The following is a 20,053-nucleotide window of genomic DNA, read 5'->3' on the forward strand; positions in this document are numbered from 1 at the left end:
GCCAAACACATGAATGAATAGTCCATAAAAATACAATCATTTGAAACCGCTGGTACAGCTCTGCGACTTTTAGTTTCAAGAGAGATAGAATTTTAAAATATGGAGACAGACAGACAGTGTAAGTTTTATAAACTAGATTTACAAATTCTTTCTCATATATATTTTTATATACTTTTTAAAATATATTTTCACATTGGTAACACTTTTGAGTAATGTTTATCTAATGAAAGGAAAACACCAGTATTGTGCAAGAGGAGACAACACCAACTAATTTTTATACTTTTAAGATTAGAAATGAAGAAGTTCAGGGGAAGCATATTGAAGAGGGAAGGAAGTAAGAGCATTAGTACAATACCGTTTTCTTCTCCTTTTCTGATGGGAAGCATTTATCTTTGGAATGCCATGACCTAAAGAGGTTTCGCCTAGATTATTTTTCACTTATTGTAATTATCTTCATCCTTATTGACATGACAATGTACAAGATGGAAGGATAAAATTCTCACCCTAGAAAGATGACATGATTCCATTTCCGTTTGATGAAAACTGTTTTTCTGTTGTCTTTTTTTTGTTTTTGCTGCAGACCATCTACTAATTGGACAGTTGTGTACAAGAGCGATAGCAGCCTACATAATGTTCAACGAGCAAGATCAGAGATGCGCTGCTTAACATTCATGCTCTCTACCGATCCAGATTATAACAACAGGACCATTGCCAGTACCATCAAAATGTAAATCCAGGCGCTTGAATGCTTGAGGACTCAGCTAAACTAAGTTTCCGGCCACGGTCTTGGGTGTGGTTTCAACTGAGGGCGACATTATGTCACCTCACATCTTCAAAGTCGGCTTAAAACTCACCGCCAAATGTGGATGTGCTGAGGAGGGCGGTGATCTCTTAGAGCAACTAGGTGGTCGCTGGCAGACTCTAAATGTGACAGCAGAAATCGGCACCAGCCTACAAATCCCAAAAAGACCCAGGTTTGGCTTCAGGTGTGCTACGACTTTGTATCCGTCTCTCACTGGCTCCATCCCCGCAGACCTGAACTCGCTAGACTACTTCTTTTGGTCATACATCGATAACGTCACTAACATGACTTCCCACAGTACAACAAAGCCAGCCTGATCGCCGCCATCCGCCGAGTATTCGCCGACCACCCGCCGGCACTTGCAACAAAAAGCTATGTTCCCAGTTCCGGATGCGTATCGAGGGGGGATTGATGCCGAAGGTGGCTACATTTGATAGATGTCAGCTCCACTACATAATCAAGTGATCTGAATTGTATTTTTTTAAAGAAAAGTTTTAAAATAAAGCTGTAATGTTTTTATTAGGGTGACAAATTTATCGATCTACCATATATATATATATATATATATATATATATATATATATATATATATATGTATACACACACACACACACATACACATATATATATATATATATATGGTGATTCAATGAAATTAAAAAAACAAACTTTATCATTACCTCACTGCTTTAAAGGACACTTACCTTGGATTTTACCGCGCAATTTGGAACTAAACCTTTATATCCTTTTCTCCAATTTCCCCCGCTATGTGACTTCTATTTAATCAATTTTTGATTATGATGTTCCATGTCTGACTTTAGCAAACAGGGTGAATACCGTTAGATCTATTTGCTAATATTTTCTCTTCTGAAGAGATGGTAGGCATCGAAACCCTATAGGATAAGGAGATAAAATTTCGAAAGTATTCTTCGTCTTACTTGGAATAATAAAAAATCCTTTATTTAAATAAAGTTTTTTTAAAAATTTCATTGAATCACTATAATTTGCTCTATCCTGTATATTGTGCAATTCCTATTTAGATGGGATAATACGTAGAATATTACGACCAGTAATATTTTGTAAATCTTATAATCACAATTTTCCATAACAAATCGACTCGGATGTATATATATACATACATATATATATATATATATATATATATATATATATATACACACACACACACACACACACATATATATATATATATATATATATATATATATATATATTTCAAGTTTATATCTATTCATGATGTGAGTATTGTGTGCTTAATATTGGGAACCGAGCAATATACTAAAAGAGAAACCTATTAATTCATATGAAATGTGTTAACTTGATTCTTATATAACTTTTGATAGGATCATATATACAATAATATTAATCGTCTATTTTTACTTTTTTTTCTTAAATCCAATATGTTCCTTTTATTAACACATAATATTTCAACGATGATAACCTTCGGAACCTCATAATATATTAGTGATTTCATTATTGTAAAGATTTCTTGCTCCTCCGACAGAATCTTCTTGTTTTCTAGTCCTCATAAACGATTGATAAATTAAAAAGTAACTTTTTCTCGTAATTAATAATATAAACTAACTATTTATAACACGTTTCTGAATATTTTTAGATAGAGATTGGTTATTAGTATTATTTGGATTCTTCGAACTACTGTTCTCATCTTGAGTGCCATTTTCATAACGTTTCGGTCGATTTAACCTCCAATCTTCTTCAGGTGTCTTGTCGAACTCAAGAATGTTTCTATCTAGTTCTGGAACTCGGACGGAATATCGAACGGACCCATTTATTTATTTTCTTGTTCTATCAACCATGATTGGATAAAGGTCCTAAGTTATTCGTAATTGCATTTTTCGGTCGCCCACATTGAGAATTGAACCCTTAACATTCAAGAGAATATAACTTTTACTGTTGATTTTTCCAAGAACACTAACGACTACGCCAGGGATCAGTAGGACGAAGAATCCAAATAATACGAATATTTGTTAAAATATTGTTTGTTTTTCTAGACAGAGGATTTTTTGTGGTATTATTGACCATTTTCCATTTCATCATCATATCTCCCTGCATCTTTATGACGAAAACATTTTGTATTTAGTATGATTTTAAATTCTTTTGACTATCATAACTACGATGTGACATGGCTTTGTGTGCATGCCTATATTCCATAGGATTCTATGTCTTTAATTTCCTATCAATAGTTTCGGTTTACAATTTTTCAATTTATTCCGATGTTTGAAATGCGTTTGTGGTCATATTTCATGGTTAACAAACGTCTCGGTTCACTGATCCGTTTGTATCATTACAGAGTGGAACGATAGAAGTGTCGCCCTAAAGAAAACACCACAGCTTTATTAATTTTATTTATTGCGGACTATTATCCTCATCTTTCTTAGTTGTTGTTTAACGATGTTTCGGCCAACTATTCCTCTGGCCTTCGTCAGCTCGTGGCGCAGTGGATAGCGACGTTGAATCTCTACGATCTCAGGTGAGAACTGTCTGAAGATAGCAGTTTCAATCCTATCCAAAGCCGGCCAGAGGCTTACTTAACCAAAAAAACATGGTGAGACGATAACTATTGATGGCAGTAATGCAATTAGGAGATTCGGAGTTCCTATCCGTCGCGGTTACCACCTGACGAAGGCCAGAGGAATAGTTGGCCGAAACAACAACGAAGAAAGATTAGGATAATAGTCCGCGATAAATAAACTTAATAAATAACACTCATCTCAATAATGGATTCCAATTAAATCATATATACTACAGCTTTATTTTAAAACTTTTATATAAAAATCAATTCAGGTAACTTGATTATGTAGAATAGCTGACATCTATCAAATGTAGGCGCTTTCAGCCTCAATCCCCGTCTCGACATGAATCAGGAACTGGAGGCATGCCTTTTCTACAAGCGCTGGTGGGAGCTATGCGAATACTCGGTGGATGGCGGTAATCAGGCTGGCTTTGTTGTGTTTTGGGAGGTCATGTTGGTGATTTTCTCTACGTATAACCAAACGAAGTAGTCCAACACGTTCAGGTGGGCGCAGTGAGGGAACGGTATAAAGTCGCAGAAGTCCCTCTAGAGCAAAGTTTTAGTCTCTTTGGATTTCTGGCCTGGCGTCGATCTCCGCTGCCACACGCCATTCGAAGATGTGAGGTAGCATGGTGTGGACCTCACTTTAAACCATACCCCAGACCATAACCGTGACCGGAAACTTTATTTTTATCACCTTGGTCACACCTCTGTTATTCGTGAACATCCAGCAATGCATTTTGAGTGTGCTTGCAATGATCCTGTAATAATAACTTGGATTGGTAGAGAGCATGAGTTGTAAAGCGGCGCATCTCCGATCTCGCTCGTTTAACATTGTGCCACATTCTGATATGACCGGGTTTTTACCGCTCTTGGGATATGTACATAAATGGTCAACTAGTAGATGGCCTGCAACAACAAAGAAAATTGATTTTCGTCAAACGGAAATTGAATCATATGGTCTTTTCTAGGGCGACAAATTAATCGTTCCACTCTGTATTTCGGAACGAGTTTGATACATTCACTTATGATGTCATTCACATTTTAATCTTTTTGACCTTGTAGTCAGCATTTACTTTTTTTCAGTTTTGTTTGTCTCAGCTTTTTTTTATGATTCAAAGTAATTGCGTTGTTTGATGCGACTGACAACATACGTTTAGTTTTTATTTCTATTACTTTTGCAGAGGATCAATCACTATGAACATTCGGGTCCAGTGGATTTAGAATGCTCCTTACTTTTATGTACTTCTATTCCTGTATAATATATGCAACGTGCAGAGCATTTTACTACAGATACAGAACAAGTATTGATATCGTTTCTTAGATTTCTATAGAATTATTCCCATTTCTTTAGAGGCATATCCCTTTCGTCTCTATTGATTCCAGCATTCATAGCTTTTTAAGGTTATATTGTGTTACGTATTATTGGCTCACAAGGTGCTTTCACACAGGTTATCAATGATCTCTCCTTGAAAACAGACTACGGTGTTCCCTGGAAGCTGAGTGACAACAAGTCTCCCCATATTTCCAGTACTTTCCACCTCTTTCGATAGCATTTGCAAATAAGTTTGCATTATCGCAACAGCTGCTTGCTATTGATTTCTCGTGGGCAGCGCTTATTGGTCTTCACTGGAATTTGAGTGGCAATAAGCCTCCCCAAGGTCCCAGTTCTCTTTGCACTTATCCAACGTCTCTAGTGTGGGAAAGACGTTGCAGTGAAAAAAGGGATCTTCCACTAGGCTACGAAGTCTATTTTGAACTCTTTCAAGGCAGGAGAAGCTGCTTCTAGCAGCTCCTTCCCAGATTTGGCAATAGTACTCCATCGTTGGACATACTTGGGTCTTATACAGGTAGAAATTTGCATAAGCAGTGAGATATCTACTGGAGGGGTAGAACGATCCCACCATTTTTCCAGCAGCCTTGATAACGGATTTGATGTACGTGTTCCATGTCAGATCAGAAGTAAATATACTACCTCAAAGCTTGTCAAAACATGGAGCCTCCCCAAGACTAAAGCTCATTTAAATTGATGCCAGACAGAAATCAGAGCGTTGATGATGGAAAGATATAAGCCTGGTTTTAGATGCATTAAAATTAACCAGCCACCAATTTCCCTATTGTACCACATGATAAAGCCCAGAGGAGAGAAAGTCATGGAGAACTTGGTCGTTTCTGGCCTTTAAAGTGTTACCATAGATGGTAGTATCGTCAGCATAAAGATCTACGAATGACCTTAGGATGTGATTTGGGAGATCATTTATGTAGATGAGGAAGAGAGTTGGGCCAGGATACACCCCTGATGGATTTCAGTATTAATACTGTGAGTTTCTTATTTCTGTCCATAAACCACTACTTTTATAAACCTATCAGAAAGAAATTATTTAATAACTGAAAAATCATTTCCAGCTATACCGTAGCTGAAAATTTTGTGGAGTAGACCTTTATGCTATACCCTATCAAAGGCCTTTGATATGTCAAGGGCAATTTCCCTAGAAAAGAAGCCTCTGTCAAAAGATTCGCTAATCCTATGAGATATAACTGTTAACACATCTGTTGTGGATCTCGCAAAAACGAAACCGTATTGTGTGTCATTAAGGAGATTATTTTTACTGAAATGGTTGGCTACTTCTCTATTTAGCACAGATTCCAGCAATTTACTTATGACGCACAGGAGGCTGATTGGTCTGTATTGGGAAGGAGATTAGCCATCACCTGAATTTTTGAAATCGGGACATACTGATAGAGTTATCCAGGGTATTGGGAAGAATTTCTCCTTAAAACAATTCTTAAACCGCTTGTCAGTATGGGTGCTATTTCTGGTTGAAGCTTTTTGAGTACTATAATAATGACGTTAATTTCTCGCAAGCAATGACTACTGGCCCCTACTGGCAATAAGTATCTCTAACATGGCAACTTCCTCTGTGCCTGTCCAGTGGATTGTTTTCTAAGTCAGTTGTGCACCTTGCAGCAGAGTGTAACGGATTAGCACAGAAATAGTGATGCTGAAGGCACAGCCGCATGAGGCTTCGGATGTACTGGGAGGTTCGTAGGAAGTTTGGGATGAAGTGTGCTGGGAAATGCTTTGAAGAAGTGAAAACAAATGAGGATGGCAATGTATGGTGGGACAAACATGCCATGACAACCAAGTAAATGGGAAGTAATTGTTCTGATTTAGTTGTCATTGACAAAGTTTCAAAAAGTTGGCGAATCGTAGACTTTGCAATGCCATTGAACAAGAATGTGATAGAGAAGGAGAACGAAAAGTACAACAATTATACTCCGTTTGCGTTAGAGCTGAGACTAATGCATAATATTAATTTATTTTTATTTCGGACTATTATTCTCATCTTTATTAGTTGGTTTTTTTTTTATCTTTTATTCGTTTTGTTTATTCACAACGTTTCGGCCAACTATTCCTCTGGCCTTCGTCAGGTGGTAAAACAACAACTAATAAAGATGAGAATAATAGTCCGAAATAAAAAATAAATTAATATATAATGCTCATCTCAAAAAATGAATTCCAATTAAGGAATAATTGTTTGGAGCCGGGATTAAGAGAAAAATCATTCGACAAGGAATCCGAACTCTTTTCATGGAAAGGTTTGAAAACGAAATCGGGATTATTATTATTATTATTATTATTATTATTATTATTATTATTATTATTATTATTATTATTATCATTATTATTATTATTATTGTTTACTCACTCCCCCAGATTTAAAATACTCTCCACCTCTTTTAATGACCTTTTCAAAAACATTTGCGTTATCGCAACAGCCGCTTAACATTGATTTCTCGTTGTCAGCAACCATTAATCTTCACTGAAATTGTAATAGCTATATCCCCTTGAAGTCCCCAGTCCTCTTTGTACTCAATCAGCAGAGGCCTGGCTAATATTTTCTCCTATCAGTCTTTCCATCCTCCTTGACCCTCCTCGCTTATTTTGTGTGTCGCCAGGATATTGTGATCCAAAAAAGGTGGGAACAACATCTTACAATAATACAGTTTCAGTTTTCATGATTTCATGTGATGTTTCTTTGTGTTTTGCATCTGTAGCAGTTTCTCTGTGTCCAGTTTATTATTCTTATTATTGACATTATTATTATTACTATTAGTAGTAGTATTGTTATTATTACTGTCATTATTGTTAATTTCACTGTTACCATTATTATTACTATTATTATTAATTAATTAATTATTATTAATATTATTATTGCTCAATAGGATGGTGTTCTGTGTAGTCTGAGTGATAATCAGTCTCTTCAGTTTCTCAGCACTCATCAACTCTTTCACCCTTGGAAATAAGTTTGCATTATCGCAATTGCCGTTTACCTTTGATTTCCTGTTATTAGAAGCGACTACTAGTCTACATTGGGATTTGGATGACAATAAGCCTCCCCAATATCCCAAGCCTCTTTGCACTCATCCACTGAAGGTCTGATCAGTGCTTTCTCCCGCGCGGTCCTTCCATCCTCTTTGACCCTCATCACTTATTCGGTGTTGCACCAGTTTATCGTGACACTAGAACAAAAATAAAAACAACAACAACAACAACAACAAAAAACAGGGCGGAAGGTGAGAGCGCAGTGGGGGTTAACTTGCAATTCTACAGTTTCAGTTTCCGACTTCAACCCACCCCCTCTTCCTGGCTCTCATTTTTTTCTTTTCGCAGTCGTCCCTTAAATAATCCAATTTAAAAAACTCCCACTACTTATGTTTACTACGCTATAATCACATTGACTAATGTATACCCCTTTACCCTTATCCTCAAGTTGCCTCCAGACCTTTATAAGTGGTAATTCCAGTGTAAAAACACAAAAAAAAAAAACAAAAAAAACTATCGTGTTTCGCAGGGATTGAAAAATGCTTGTCAATGTTCGTCGTCATGTAGGCGGCGCTCTCTTCTGCAACAAGTCAAAAATAAAAATAAAATAGAATTATCGACGATACAATTGTGCATGGCGTGCATAGCAGTCATGTGATGACGGGAAGAAAACGAAAACGCCAAAGACTTGAAAGAATCTACAATTTGGCAGGAGTTTTTTCTTGTTATATACTGTTGTGATTATTATTTGCTTACTAGGAGTACTAACTCAAGCTTTACTCTTTCCCAGGAGTTTGAGTGACAACAAGTTTCTCCAGACTTCCGGTACTCACCACCTCTTTCGACAACCTTCACAAAAGAATTAGCGCTATCGAAATAGCCGCTTGCCATTGATTTCTCCTTGATGGCAACCATTGATCTTCACTGGAATTTTGGTGGCAATAGAATACCTAGGGTCCCAGTTCTTTTTGCACTCAGCCAGCAGAGGCCTGGCTAGTGTTTTCCATCCTCGATTATTATTATTATTATTATTATTATTATTATTATTATTATTATTATTATTATTATTATTATTATTATTATTGTCATTAATATCATCATAATAATTATTATTATTAATCAAATTGCTATTACTCTTAATATTATTATTATTTTCAATTATATAATTTATATTATTATTCGTATTATGAATAATGGATATTTTTATTATATTATTATTAATTATAACTATAACTATTAATATTATTACTATTACTTTTATTATTATTTCTAATACTATTGTTATAAATAGCATTATGAACATTATTATTAACAATTTTATCAGTATTTCTTTTAATTATATCATTATTAATTATTACTATCACTAATTACTAGTATTATTACTATTATTACTGCTACTATAATAATGACTGTTACTTTTATAATTTTTACAATTATGTATACTAGCAGTTGGTGCAAAAATAATGTCACTTTTGACATGAAATTGAACGCAATAAAAACATTATTTTTGCACAACCCTAATATCATCACTAATATTATTATTACTATTATTGTTAGAACTGTTATTACTATTATTATCGTAACTTTTTTTTTACACAGTGATCAACATTTATCAAGGCCCGGAAGCCACTCAGGGATAAGGGTTATTGCAAGTACATTACGTTAGTGTGGAGATTTGATGAAGTGTTTACTTAAGGGGGCGGTTCATTAAGAATTTGTTAACGTTGGACTTGAAGACATCTAAGTTGTAGTCGGGTGGGAAGCAGGCAATAGGAAGAGAGTTCCACAGGCGTGCAGTTCTAAGAAAGAAGATTTGTTCATGGTATCCACGTTTTGATTTAAGCACAGATAAAGAGTGGGGGGAATTTTTCACAGTGGATTTAGCTAGATGGGTGTTTTTCGTAAAAGATTGGCGAGGGGGGACCAGCGATTGGAGTTCAGACGACCACCTGCCATGGAAATAACGATAAAACAAGGATAGGCTCGCAAATAACTAATACTATTATTGCTATTATTATTACTATTATTATTTAATATTATTTTTCTTACTAGTATTAATATTTATCGGTCTTTGAGTTAAAAAAATCCATTATCAGTGATTTTTAACGGACAATAAAAGTAGTGGTTCTTGGAATGACAGCAAATTTCCATTGAATTCAAGTATTCCCTTCCTATTTAAATAACTGTGATGGCAGTTGATAATCTCTGGAATTTGAAGGTTCCAGAATTTTCTGAATTCTTCTAATGAATATTTGTACGGCGCTTTCTCGCATCAATATTTCAATCTTTTCCCCTTCACAAGCATTCAGTGTTAAACCAATAATTATCTATCTTTCAAGCACGATATACTTCTCTGTAATTCCAAGTAAAATGAAGCAACAAAGACAGGTAATCTATAGATAGAATTGTATTTTTAATGGCAGATGATTGATGGACAGCGCATTAAAAAAATCTGTGCACACATTGACACGTGATTTTTGAGACTTTAACGTGAACGACTGACAAACGTTATATTTAGTTAAGCAAAACAATAACTGGAAAAACGGCTCATGTAATCCACGAAAAGTCATGCGTTTCCAAATGTTCGTATTGTTATACAATGCGTTCATCAGAAAAATGGAGTTGGACAACAGGTGCAAAAGAAAGAAAGAAAAAAAAACAATCTTACATTGACCTTTTTAATCATGGCAATTACTTGAATATATTTCGAAGGTCAACTCAGTGCAAAAAGAGAAGGTCACTTATTGAATTTAATTTCCTTGTTGAAAAATTTCGAATGAATGGACATCATGAGGAAACGAGCCCAGATCAATGATGAAAGGCTTATACACTTAATAATATATAGAGATTCCAGAAAAAAAATGGACCTAAACTATAATGGGCCTCATTTGCATGAAAGGAATGAAACTGTGGTTCATTCTGGTTTATTTTATTTAAAGCATCATACAAAAACATGCACGCCTTTATCTTCATTCGAGAACTCGTGTCCGAGATGATCTTTATTTAGTGACTAGCGATGGGTACCCAGCGTTGCTCGGGTGTTTAGAGGTGTGTGGAGGGGTTACAAAAAAGTAAGTATGAGGATCGAACCCGAACCGTTGAGGCAAAGTTGTAAATTAAAGTGTGAAAAAAAAAAAAAACGTGTGCCGTTCACCATTGCCCCACCGCGACATGCTTATGGAAACACGTTTGAATTTATTTAATTACTTGGATTTAGTAGGTGCTCGTTTTAATGAGGTCAAGTTTGACTGCAGGATTTCATTTACTGCTGAACGCTTTTTTTTTTTCCTCCAAAATGTTATAGGAAAAAGACTAACCCACATGCGGCGAGCGACAAATATTGAATATTTATATTCCCAAAATCGAGCAAATTAAATAGACAGGCGAACTTCGTTGTTAAGTGTGAGATATTACGATTTATATGTGATATAAAAGTTTTAAAAAGTTGTGAACCGACCGACCGCTTCTCTGAAAGAAGCCTTTTGTAGACATACAGAAAAAGCGAACACACATACATACATGTTCGCTTTTATATTTATAGATGCACATTGCTTTAAGTACGGCACAATCACATTGACACACCGATTCTCGACAGTTAAGCAACGTTGAGCCTGGCCAGTATCAGATAAGTGACAATTTGTGGAGAGCTAGGCGCTGAATGAACCTTCTGGGAAGGTTGAGTGTCAGACCAGCGCCCTCTCCCCTAAAAAAGAACTACTCGCTACAAAAGCATCTACAAAAGTTGTGTATGGCCTATGACCCCCCAGGCGCTCGAGGCTATAGACGGGACATTTCTAGAGGCGCTACATCAATGCCTACACCATATCATTATAAAATGACCGACTGCCTTCCTTCCTGTTCCTTAATTGTCACGAGTCTGCACGCGTAGCTATATCTTTTAAATAGCTAAAGTTTAGAGTTTGATACTAGCACTCAAGCTCAGACTTGATGCTGACTACACAGCTTACAAATTTGCCTTTCAGCGATTATTGTAACTATATGTGTGGTGTGATAGCTTAATTAGTCTACGTGCAACGTGCACGTTTACATAGGCGACAGGCGCATGGTCGAATATGCAAATTACTGGCGTACATAATAGTTCCGAACTCGGATCAAATGATGAATGTGACACCGACTTGCCTCATCCCTCCCCCTATAAATTCGTCTGTCTTTTCCTGGCGTGCAATTCTAAAATCAAAGCCATTTTCAAGTCAATTCAATTGAGGATTTACACCCTAGCCCATTGATGACATATATAGGCGAAATGATTCGTTGTGTCTAAATTTTTACATAGTCAGTCCAAAAAATTATAGTGAAGCAAATCAAGTTCGTTTGCAATTTAAATAAAAAAAAAAACAAATATAATTCGCAATTGGAGTCGAAAATTCATTCTCGTTCTTTTTTGGTGTTGATACAAGCCGAGGAGTAATTGTCGATGATCGACCCAACATACATAAACTAGATAATCTGAAAATAACCCTTCTCAAGTACATGATATCATAAAAACCCTAGACACCGCAAAAGCATGTGGACCTGATCTCAACCCAGCTGTATTATTAAAAATGCTCCGCACAGCTTTCTCCAGTTCTCTCGAAACTCTTCAACAAATACCTTAACGAATGATGCTTTCCTTACTCCTGGAAAGCTGCTTATGTGGTAAAAGTTTACCAGAATTCTGGCAAAAGAACTGACCGATTAAAGTATCGGCCCATTAGCCTCATACCTCTTTTCACTAAAATATTTGAGTCCATAATTAACCAAACTCTAGTCTACAACCCTACAGTTACAAAACTTCTGTCCAACCATCAATATGTATTTAGTTCTACTACAGATATTCGAACTGTACTCTCTAAACGTATATACCATGCACTGAATAAGGTAAGGGAGGTAGAGCGGAAATCCTAGATATATTTAAGGCTTTTGACTGGGTATAGCACGATTGCCTTCTCATAAAAATCAGATCCTATAGTATTTTTGATGAATGCTTAACATAATTAAATCTTTCTTAAATTAGAAAAGAATCTAGGTTGTCCTCGATGGCTGTACGTCAAAACAATTTGATATAAAAGCGTGTGTACGTCAGGGGTCAATCCTTGGACCTTTATTATTTCTAATATTCATAAATCGCCTTCCTGATAAAAAAGTCTCAGAGTTGGGTATATTTGCTGAAGACACTACGCTCTAAAACAGGCACGCGGGCAAAACGAATAAACACATATTCAAGGCAATGGTGGAAACCCTAGAGGAATACCTATAATCTGTTGTGGAATGGGGACAAAAATGGATGGTAACATCAATTAAGCCAAGACTAAGCTCATTTCCTTCAAAGATTACAAGAAACCTTCTAAACCAAAAATAGATATGGCTAAAGATACATTACCTGAAAGTACTTCGTTCAAACTCCATGACTTAACCTTCACAGGGAATATGAGAACAGATACATTAAAGGCATTGCCAAGGCTGTTTCGAAGAAGGTGGACTCTTTCTACCGTGCTAGAAAGGTACTTACGCCTGAAAGTATCCTGTACCTTTACAAGGTCACAATTTGCCTGTGTATGGAGTATTGTTGTCAAATATAAGGTGGTGCATCTGCTACTAGTCTCTCACGCCTGGACAGGGGTTTAAAAAAAGTCGCCAAACTGATAGGCCCTGAACTGTCATCTAAGCTTCAACCTCTGTCCCATGGACGAAATGTTGCATCTCTCTGCCTGTTTTACAAGAATTTTAATAGTGGATACTTCGACAAACTACAAGCCCTTGTACCACTTCTACGCAAATGCCCCCGACAAACCCGACAAGAAGCAAAGTCCCACCCCTACACAGTAGAGATCTCTAGATGGCAGAAAGCCTTCTCCACTAATAGTTTCTTCCCTATAACTGCTAGACTTTGGAATTTTCTTCCAGTTTCCTGCTTCCCCAACTGTACTCATATGCAGAATTTAACTCGTCTAGGCAAAACCACTATCAATAATTTCCCACACTCTTCATCTGTGCCTAAACCTAAACATAGATTCTATGAACAAAGCTTCTTTCTTAGAACTGCACGCACGTGGAACTCTCTTCCGTTTGCCTGCTTTCCAGCTGACTACAATTTGATTTTCTTCAAGTCCAACGTAAAGAAATTCTTGATGAACCGTCCTTCTAAGTAATCCAATTTAGAAAATCTCCACTACGTATGTTTACTACGCTATAATCCCATAATTAATGTATACCCATTAACCCTTATCCTCGAGTGGCCCCGGGCCTTGTTAAGTTGTTATTCCTGTGTAAAAAAAGTGTACTGTAAACAGACATCTTGCGGTTCAACTCCCTACATAGTATCTCTGCAACTTATGTCCCTGATAGTAACCCCTACATCAAAGTGGCACTATGCTTTGTTTGAGGTGAAAATGTAATTAAAAAAAAAAACTTTCAAAGTATTTAAATTAAAAAAAAATAATATAGGGATTATTTTTTGTGGGGCAGTGGATAGAGGCGTCAAGTCTTTACGGTTCAAGTTGAGCATAGTCTGAATATAACGGTTTCAATCCTACCCAAGTAGTATCACATCTTTTATTAAATCTCCGTTAGCGGGACCTGTGAAAATTCCACAGTGGACTCTTTCATATGTAATATATTGATGTTGGCATTTTGTGGATGTTCCGCGTAAATGAAGACACCCTGATATCATTGTAGCTTTTTTTTTTTTGTTAAAACTGCAAAAGTATTTATCTAAGCTAGCAGGGATACCCGGCGTAGCCCGGGCGTATTTTAATTCACGCAGATTTCGTATATATTATTATAGAGTCAGTTTTTTTTTTTATCGATTCTTATTTATTATAAACTTGTGATTTCCAAAATAAAATATATATATATATATATCCATATGACTTGTGTGCATCAGCCTGAATCGAAACTGAAACTTATAGTGAAAAAATATGTATGTATAGATAACTTGAGTCTGTTCAGCTGTAATCGAAACTGCAACCAAAACCTATGAAGCAAGATCATTACGAGAAATGAAAGGTCATAAAAATAAATCGAAAATCACTCGGAAGAAAAAAGATGTGAGCCTGACATACGAAATGACACACACACTCTATCGTATTTATAGATATATATATATATATATACAAAATATACCACTGGTTGGTGAAATTGAAGTTTTACAATATTTTTTAATTGAATGTTGATTTTTTTTTTATGAGTTTTAAAACATTATAGAAGAATATCGGAGGATTGAATGCCAACCGCATGATTACGAATGATGCTCCTCAACAACAACAACAACAACAACAACAACAACAACAACAACAACAGCAACAGCAACAGCAACAACAACAACAGCAACAGCAACAGCAACAACAACAACAACAACAACAACAACAGCAACAGCAACAACAACAACAGCAACAGCAACAGCAACAACAACAACAACAACAACAACAACAGCAACAGCAACAACAACAGCAACAGCAACAACAACAACAACAACAACAACAACAACAACAGCAACAACAACAACAACAACAACAACAACAACAACAGCAGCAACAACAACAACAACAACAACAACAACAACAGCAACAGCAACAGCAACAACAACAACAACAACAACAGCAACAACAACAACAACAACAACAACAACAACAACAACAATAACAAAAATCCACATCATCAATGGTGTAGTCTTAGGTTACAGCAAATATGTTATTTCTAAGGTTTTCTATCAAAAGTAATTTGCGGGAGAAAATAATCGTAAACAGCACTCATAAATATCGCTTTTAGTGTTAATAGAAAATGCGAGGAAGTCATAAGCCTTTCAAATTTATTAAAGTAAGTTTGTTTTTGCGGCTTCAACGAGAAATTGAAGTTAAAATGCAAAGTTCGAAGTCAGCGCCAACAACCGTCACATCACAAACACTAAGATATTTGTGTTGATTCTTAGTTTTATTTCAATGATGCAGAAAAAAGGGGGAATATGTTCGATTGCAGGCCAGTGGGAGTCAGAAGACTAAAGTAGGTTTACTTGAATTGCAGTGCTGAGTGGCAACCATAGTTAAAAGCTTTTTGGCATACGTTCTTTCCTTGTTAATCCTTTCTTCAATTCAATATATATATTTATATATATATATATATATATATATATATATATATATATATATATATATATTTCTAGCAGGGCGTCTGGCATTGCTCGGTCGTAAATACGCTTAAATATGATTTTTTGATTACTGCAGCTTTCGTATTTATTATTATATTATATTGGACCCAGTATAAAATAATGATTTTAAAAGTTTTTTAAAAAATGTCTCGTGTGCCACCATCGATAGTCGAAACCAAAATTTCGATTTATTTTTGCCTGTGCTGTTAATGACTGATCTATGCAGATATGTTTGCTGCGAGGCTAAAAATTAAAACATGAACGAGTAGCTATTACGTTATGCATGCATATTCGTAATACCGTCGTTCGACCTTCACCAGCCAAATTTCATTTTTTTTTAAATGTTCACATATTCTCCCACGCTAAAACCACAATGTTTTGTTTCGAATACCTTTATATGAAATTTAATGTCTGTAGACCAAAAAATCTCGGATGAGTTTTGTTAAGCAAAATTTTAAAAACAAAACTATGTATGTATACTTGAATATATATGGAAAGATTTTTGTGTTTACTATAAGCTTTTTACGCAAATATTACACAAGTATATATCATGTGGAATATCTGCATGAATATAATTGCAAGTAACAGTAAATTAAAGATGATCATCCCATAGAAAACCGAAAAAGAACTAATACGAAATTAATTAAAATAAATGTTTAACAGAATAATAATAATAATAATAATAATAATAATAATAATAATAATAATAATAATAAATGTTTAAATGTTTAACAGGATAAATAAATTAGTTAGATCTTTCGCAGATGAATACAATACCACATTCCATATATAACAAAGTTGCATTTTCTTTTTAAAGAAATAAAAAAAAGGTTTTTAATCTGAATATCAATGCATGAAAAAAACATAAACACATTCATAGGAGTATAGATATGTGTTATGTGTGACGTTCATCTTCGTCGCCAACTGTTATGTTTGCAGGTTGAACCAAATAACGTATAAGGCAATACAAATGAAGACTCAACAAACAAAGGTAGATCAATAAGAAGTGTATTAGAAAAAGTATATTCACAGTATATTTACATAATGGTTATCAGGTAAGAGAGTCTTAGCTGGAGAACATATCTGCTCTCGGCTCGGCCTTCGGTGGCTTCTGGTTAACACACATTCAGACTAACCGAGTCTTGCTATTTATGTGTAATATTATCCACATATGTAAATGAGTGGGTGCCACCACAACAATATGTATAGTAAAAGAATGAAACTAAGATCTATAAATCACCCCCTCCCTCACCATAAGTGTACTTTTACGTTTCAGGAAATAGCTACACATCACACGTGTGTTTTTTGTTGTTGTTTTTTTTTTACAGTAATCGGGAATGAATAAAAACTAAAATCTATAGACCTACCCTACAAGTGTATTTTTTTTTGGTTGAGAAAATATATGCACATTTAACGTGTTTTTTTACGGTACTCGAAACAAAAGCACCTTATAATAAAATATTTAGAGATTTATAAAGAATCGGAATCGGTAATTGTATCGGAATCACGAAAAATATTCAGATCGGCGCATTACTAATTTTTAAATGATTAGTAAAGTTGAATGTATGTTCGATAAATTCCGTTTGACTAAAACAAGTTGAAATACTTAGAATAAAAATCAAGAAAATAATAAATTATGAGGATTTCTTTGCAAAACCCAGTATTTTTTTCGGATTAGCTACAAAATGTATCTGTGTTGAGATTTTTTGGTGGAAGATATCTGTTGTTTACATGTGCTTAATTATTGATTGAGATTGTCGGACTGACTTCCTCATCTTGGTTGTTATTGTCACAACGTTTCGGCCGTTTTGCCCTCCGGCCTTCGTCAGGTGTTTTGTATCGAACTGGGGAACCGTTTGTTAGGAGTCTCGAACTCAACCCTTTATTATTATTACGGAGGTACCGTGTTTGGACTCCAGCTAGGCTTTGGGACATAGTTGCTGATTCTCTGTTTTGAATGTTACTTTTTCACTGCCTTCGTTCAGGATTGAACTCAGCACCTTTGTGTAACTAAAGGGTTGGGTTCTAGACTCCTAACAAACGGTTCCCCAGTTCGATACAAAACACCTGACGAAGGCTGGAGGGCAAAACGGCCGAAACGTTGACAATAACCAAGGTGAGGAAGTCAGTCCGACAATCTCAATCAACGAAAACACCTCATCTCAAAAATACAGACAATTACTGTGCTTAATTATATCAAACTGATTCAGGTACAAATACAAATAGGTGTCGATGTTCGTAAAAAAGAAACAGTTAGTAAACTGCAACAGTCTTACACTGTCAGCAACGTTAGACCATGAAGTTATGTATTGGCGTTATGAATTTCATTCACTTACCGACCTATATCTACTCATATAAACGCCCCTCTTGTATTATTTACCGAATTCATACCCTACAAATCTTCCTGCACCTACAAAAACTGTAATGTTGCGATCTTTTTTGTGATCATAGAGTAGTATCTGTTTTAACTGTGGCATACAGTGTCAAAGGTCAACTGTGTTAACTGTGGCAGACAGTGTCAAAGGTCAACTGTGTTAACTGTGGCAGACAGTGTCAAAGGTCAAGTGTGTTAACTGTGGCAGACAGTTTCAAAGGTCAACTGTGTTAACTGTGGCATACAGTGTCAAAGGTCAACTGTGTTTACTTTGCAGACAGTGTCAAAGGTCAACTGTGTTCACTGTGGCAGACAGTGTCAAAGGTCAACTGTGTTAACCGTGGCATACAGTTTCAAAGGTCAACTGTGTTAACTGTGGCAGACAGTGTCAAAGGTCAACTGTGTTAACTGTGGCAGACAGTGTCAAAGGTCACCTGTGTTTACTTTGCAGACAGTGTCAAAGGTCAACTGTGTTAACCGTGGCATACAGTTTCAAAGGTCAACTGTGTTAACTGTGGCAGACAGTGTCAAAGGTCAACTGTGTTAACTGTGGCAGACAGTGTCAAAGGTCAACTGTGTTTACTTTGCAGACAGTGTCAAAGGTCAACTGTGTTAACCGTCGCATACAGTTTCAAAGGTCAACTGTGTTAACTGTGGCAGACAGTGTCAAAGGTCAACTGTGTTAACTGTGGCAGACAGTGTCAAAGGTCAACTGTGTTTACTTTGCAGACAGTGTCAAAGGTCAACTGTGTTAACTGGGGCAGACAGTGTCAAAGGTCAACTGTGTTAACTGTGGCAGACAGTGTCAAAGGTCAACTGTGTTAACTGTGGCAGACAGTGTCAGAGGTCAACTGTGTTAACTGTGGCATACAGTGTCAAAGGTCAACTGTGTTTACTGTGTCAGACAGTTTCAAAGGTCAACTGTGTTAACTGTGGCAGACAGTGTCAAAGGTCAACTGTGTTAACCGTGGCATACAGTTTCAAAGGTCAACTGTGTTAACTGTGGCAGACAGTGTCAAAGGTCAACTGTGTTAACTGTGGCAGACAGTGTCAAAGGTCACCTGTGTTTACTTTGCAGACAGTGTCAAAGGTCAACTGTGTTAACTGTGGCATACAGTTTCAAATGTCAACTGTGTTTACTGTGTCAGACAGTTTCAAAGGTCAACTGTGTTAACTGTGGCAGACAGTGTCAAAGGTCAACTGTGTTAACTGTGGCAGACAGTGTCAAAGGTCAACTGTGTTAACTGTGGCAGACAGTGTCAAAGGTCAACTGTGTTAACTGTGGCAGACAGTGTCAAAGGTCAACTGTGTTAACTGTAGCAGACAGTGTCAAAGGTCAACTGTGTTAACTGTGGCAGACAGTGTCAAAGGTCAACTGTGTTAACTGTGGCAGACAGTGTCAAAGGTCAACTGTGTTAACTGTGGCATACAGTGTCAAAGGTTAACTGTGTTAACTGTGGCAGACAGTGCGAAAGGTCAAAACAGTATCATTATTCATTGATCCTAGCGATAGCTGATCGCTGGATCGATTATTATGATTAGAAAAATAAAAACAATTAGATCGGAAAAATGTGAGTGATAGCTGAAATAATCAAAAAAGTTACAAAAGAAATGTTAACGCGAAAAATAAAGGTAAACTCGATTCTGGAGGAATTTTAGTTTTCGTAAACGAAATAACTAAATTAAGGCTTACGTCAATGTTGGAAATTTGGGCACGTGAGGATGCCGTGATGATACATAGATTAGAGTAGATTTAAGCTAAATTCCGGAGATAGCGAACAACTCAGGAGGAAGTTGGCATGTGCCCACGGCGCGGAGAGCAGCGTCTTCCAAGGTGTAATCTCTGACCAGGC

This window comes from Euprymna scolopes, chromosome 35 (assembly GCF_053919585.1).
Source record: "Euprymna scolopes isolate OS-2025 chromosome 35, ASM5391958v1, whole genome shotgun sequence".
NCBI classification, from domain to species: domain Eukaryota; kingdom Metazoa; phylum Mollusca; class Cephalopoda; order Sepiida; family Sepiolidae; genus Euprymna; species Euprymna scolopes.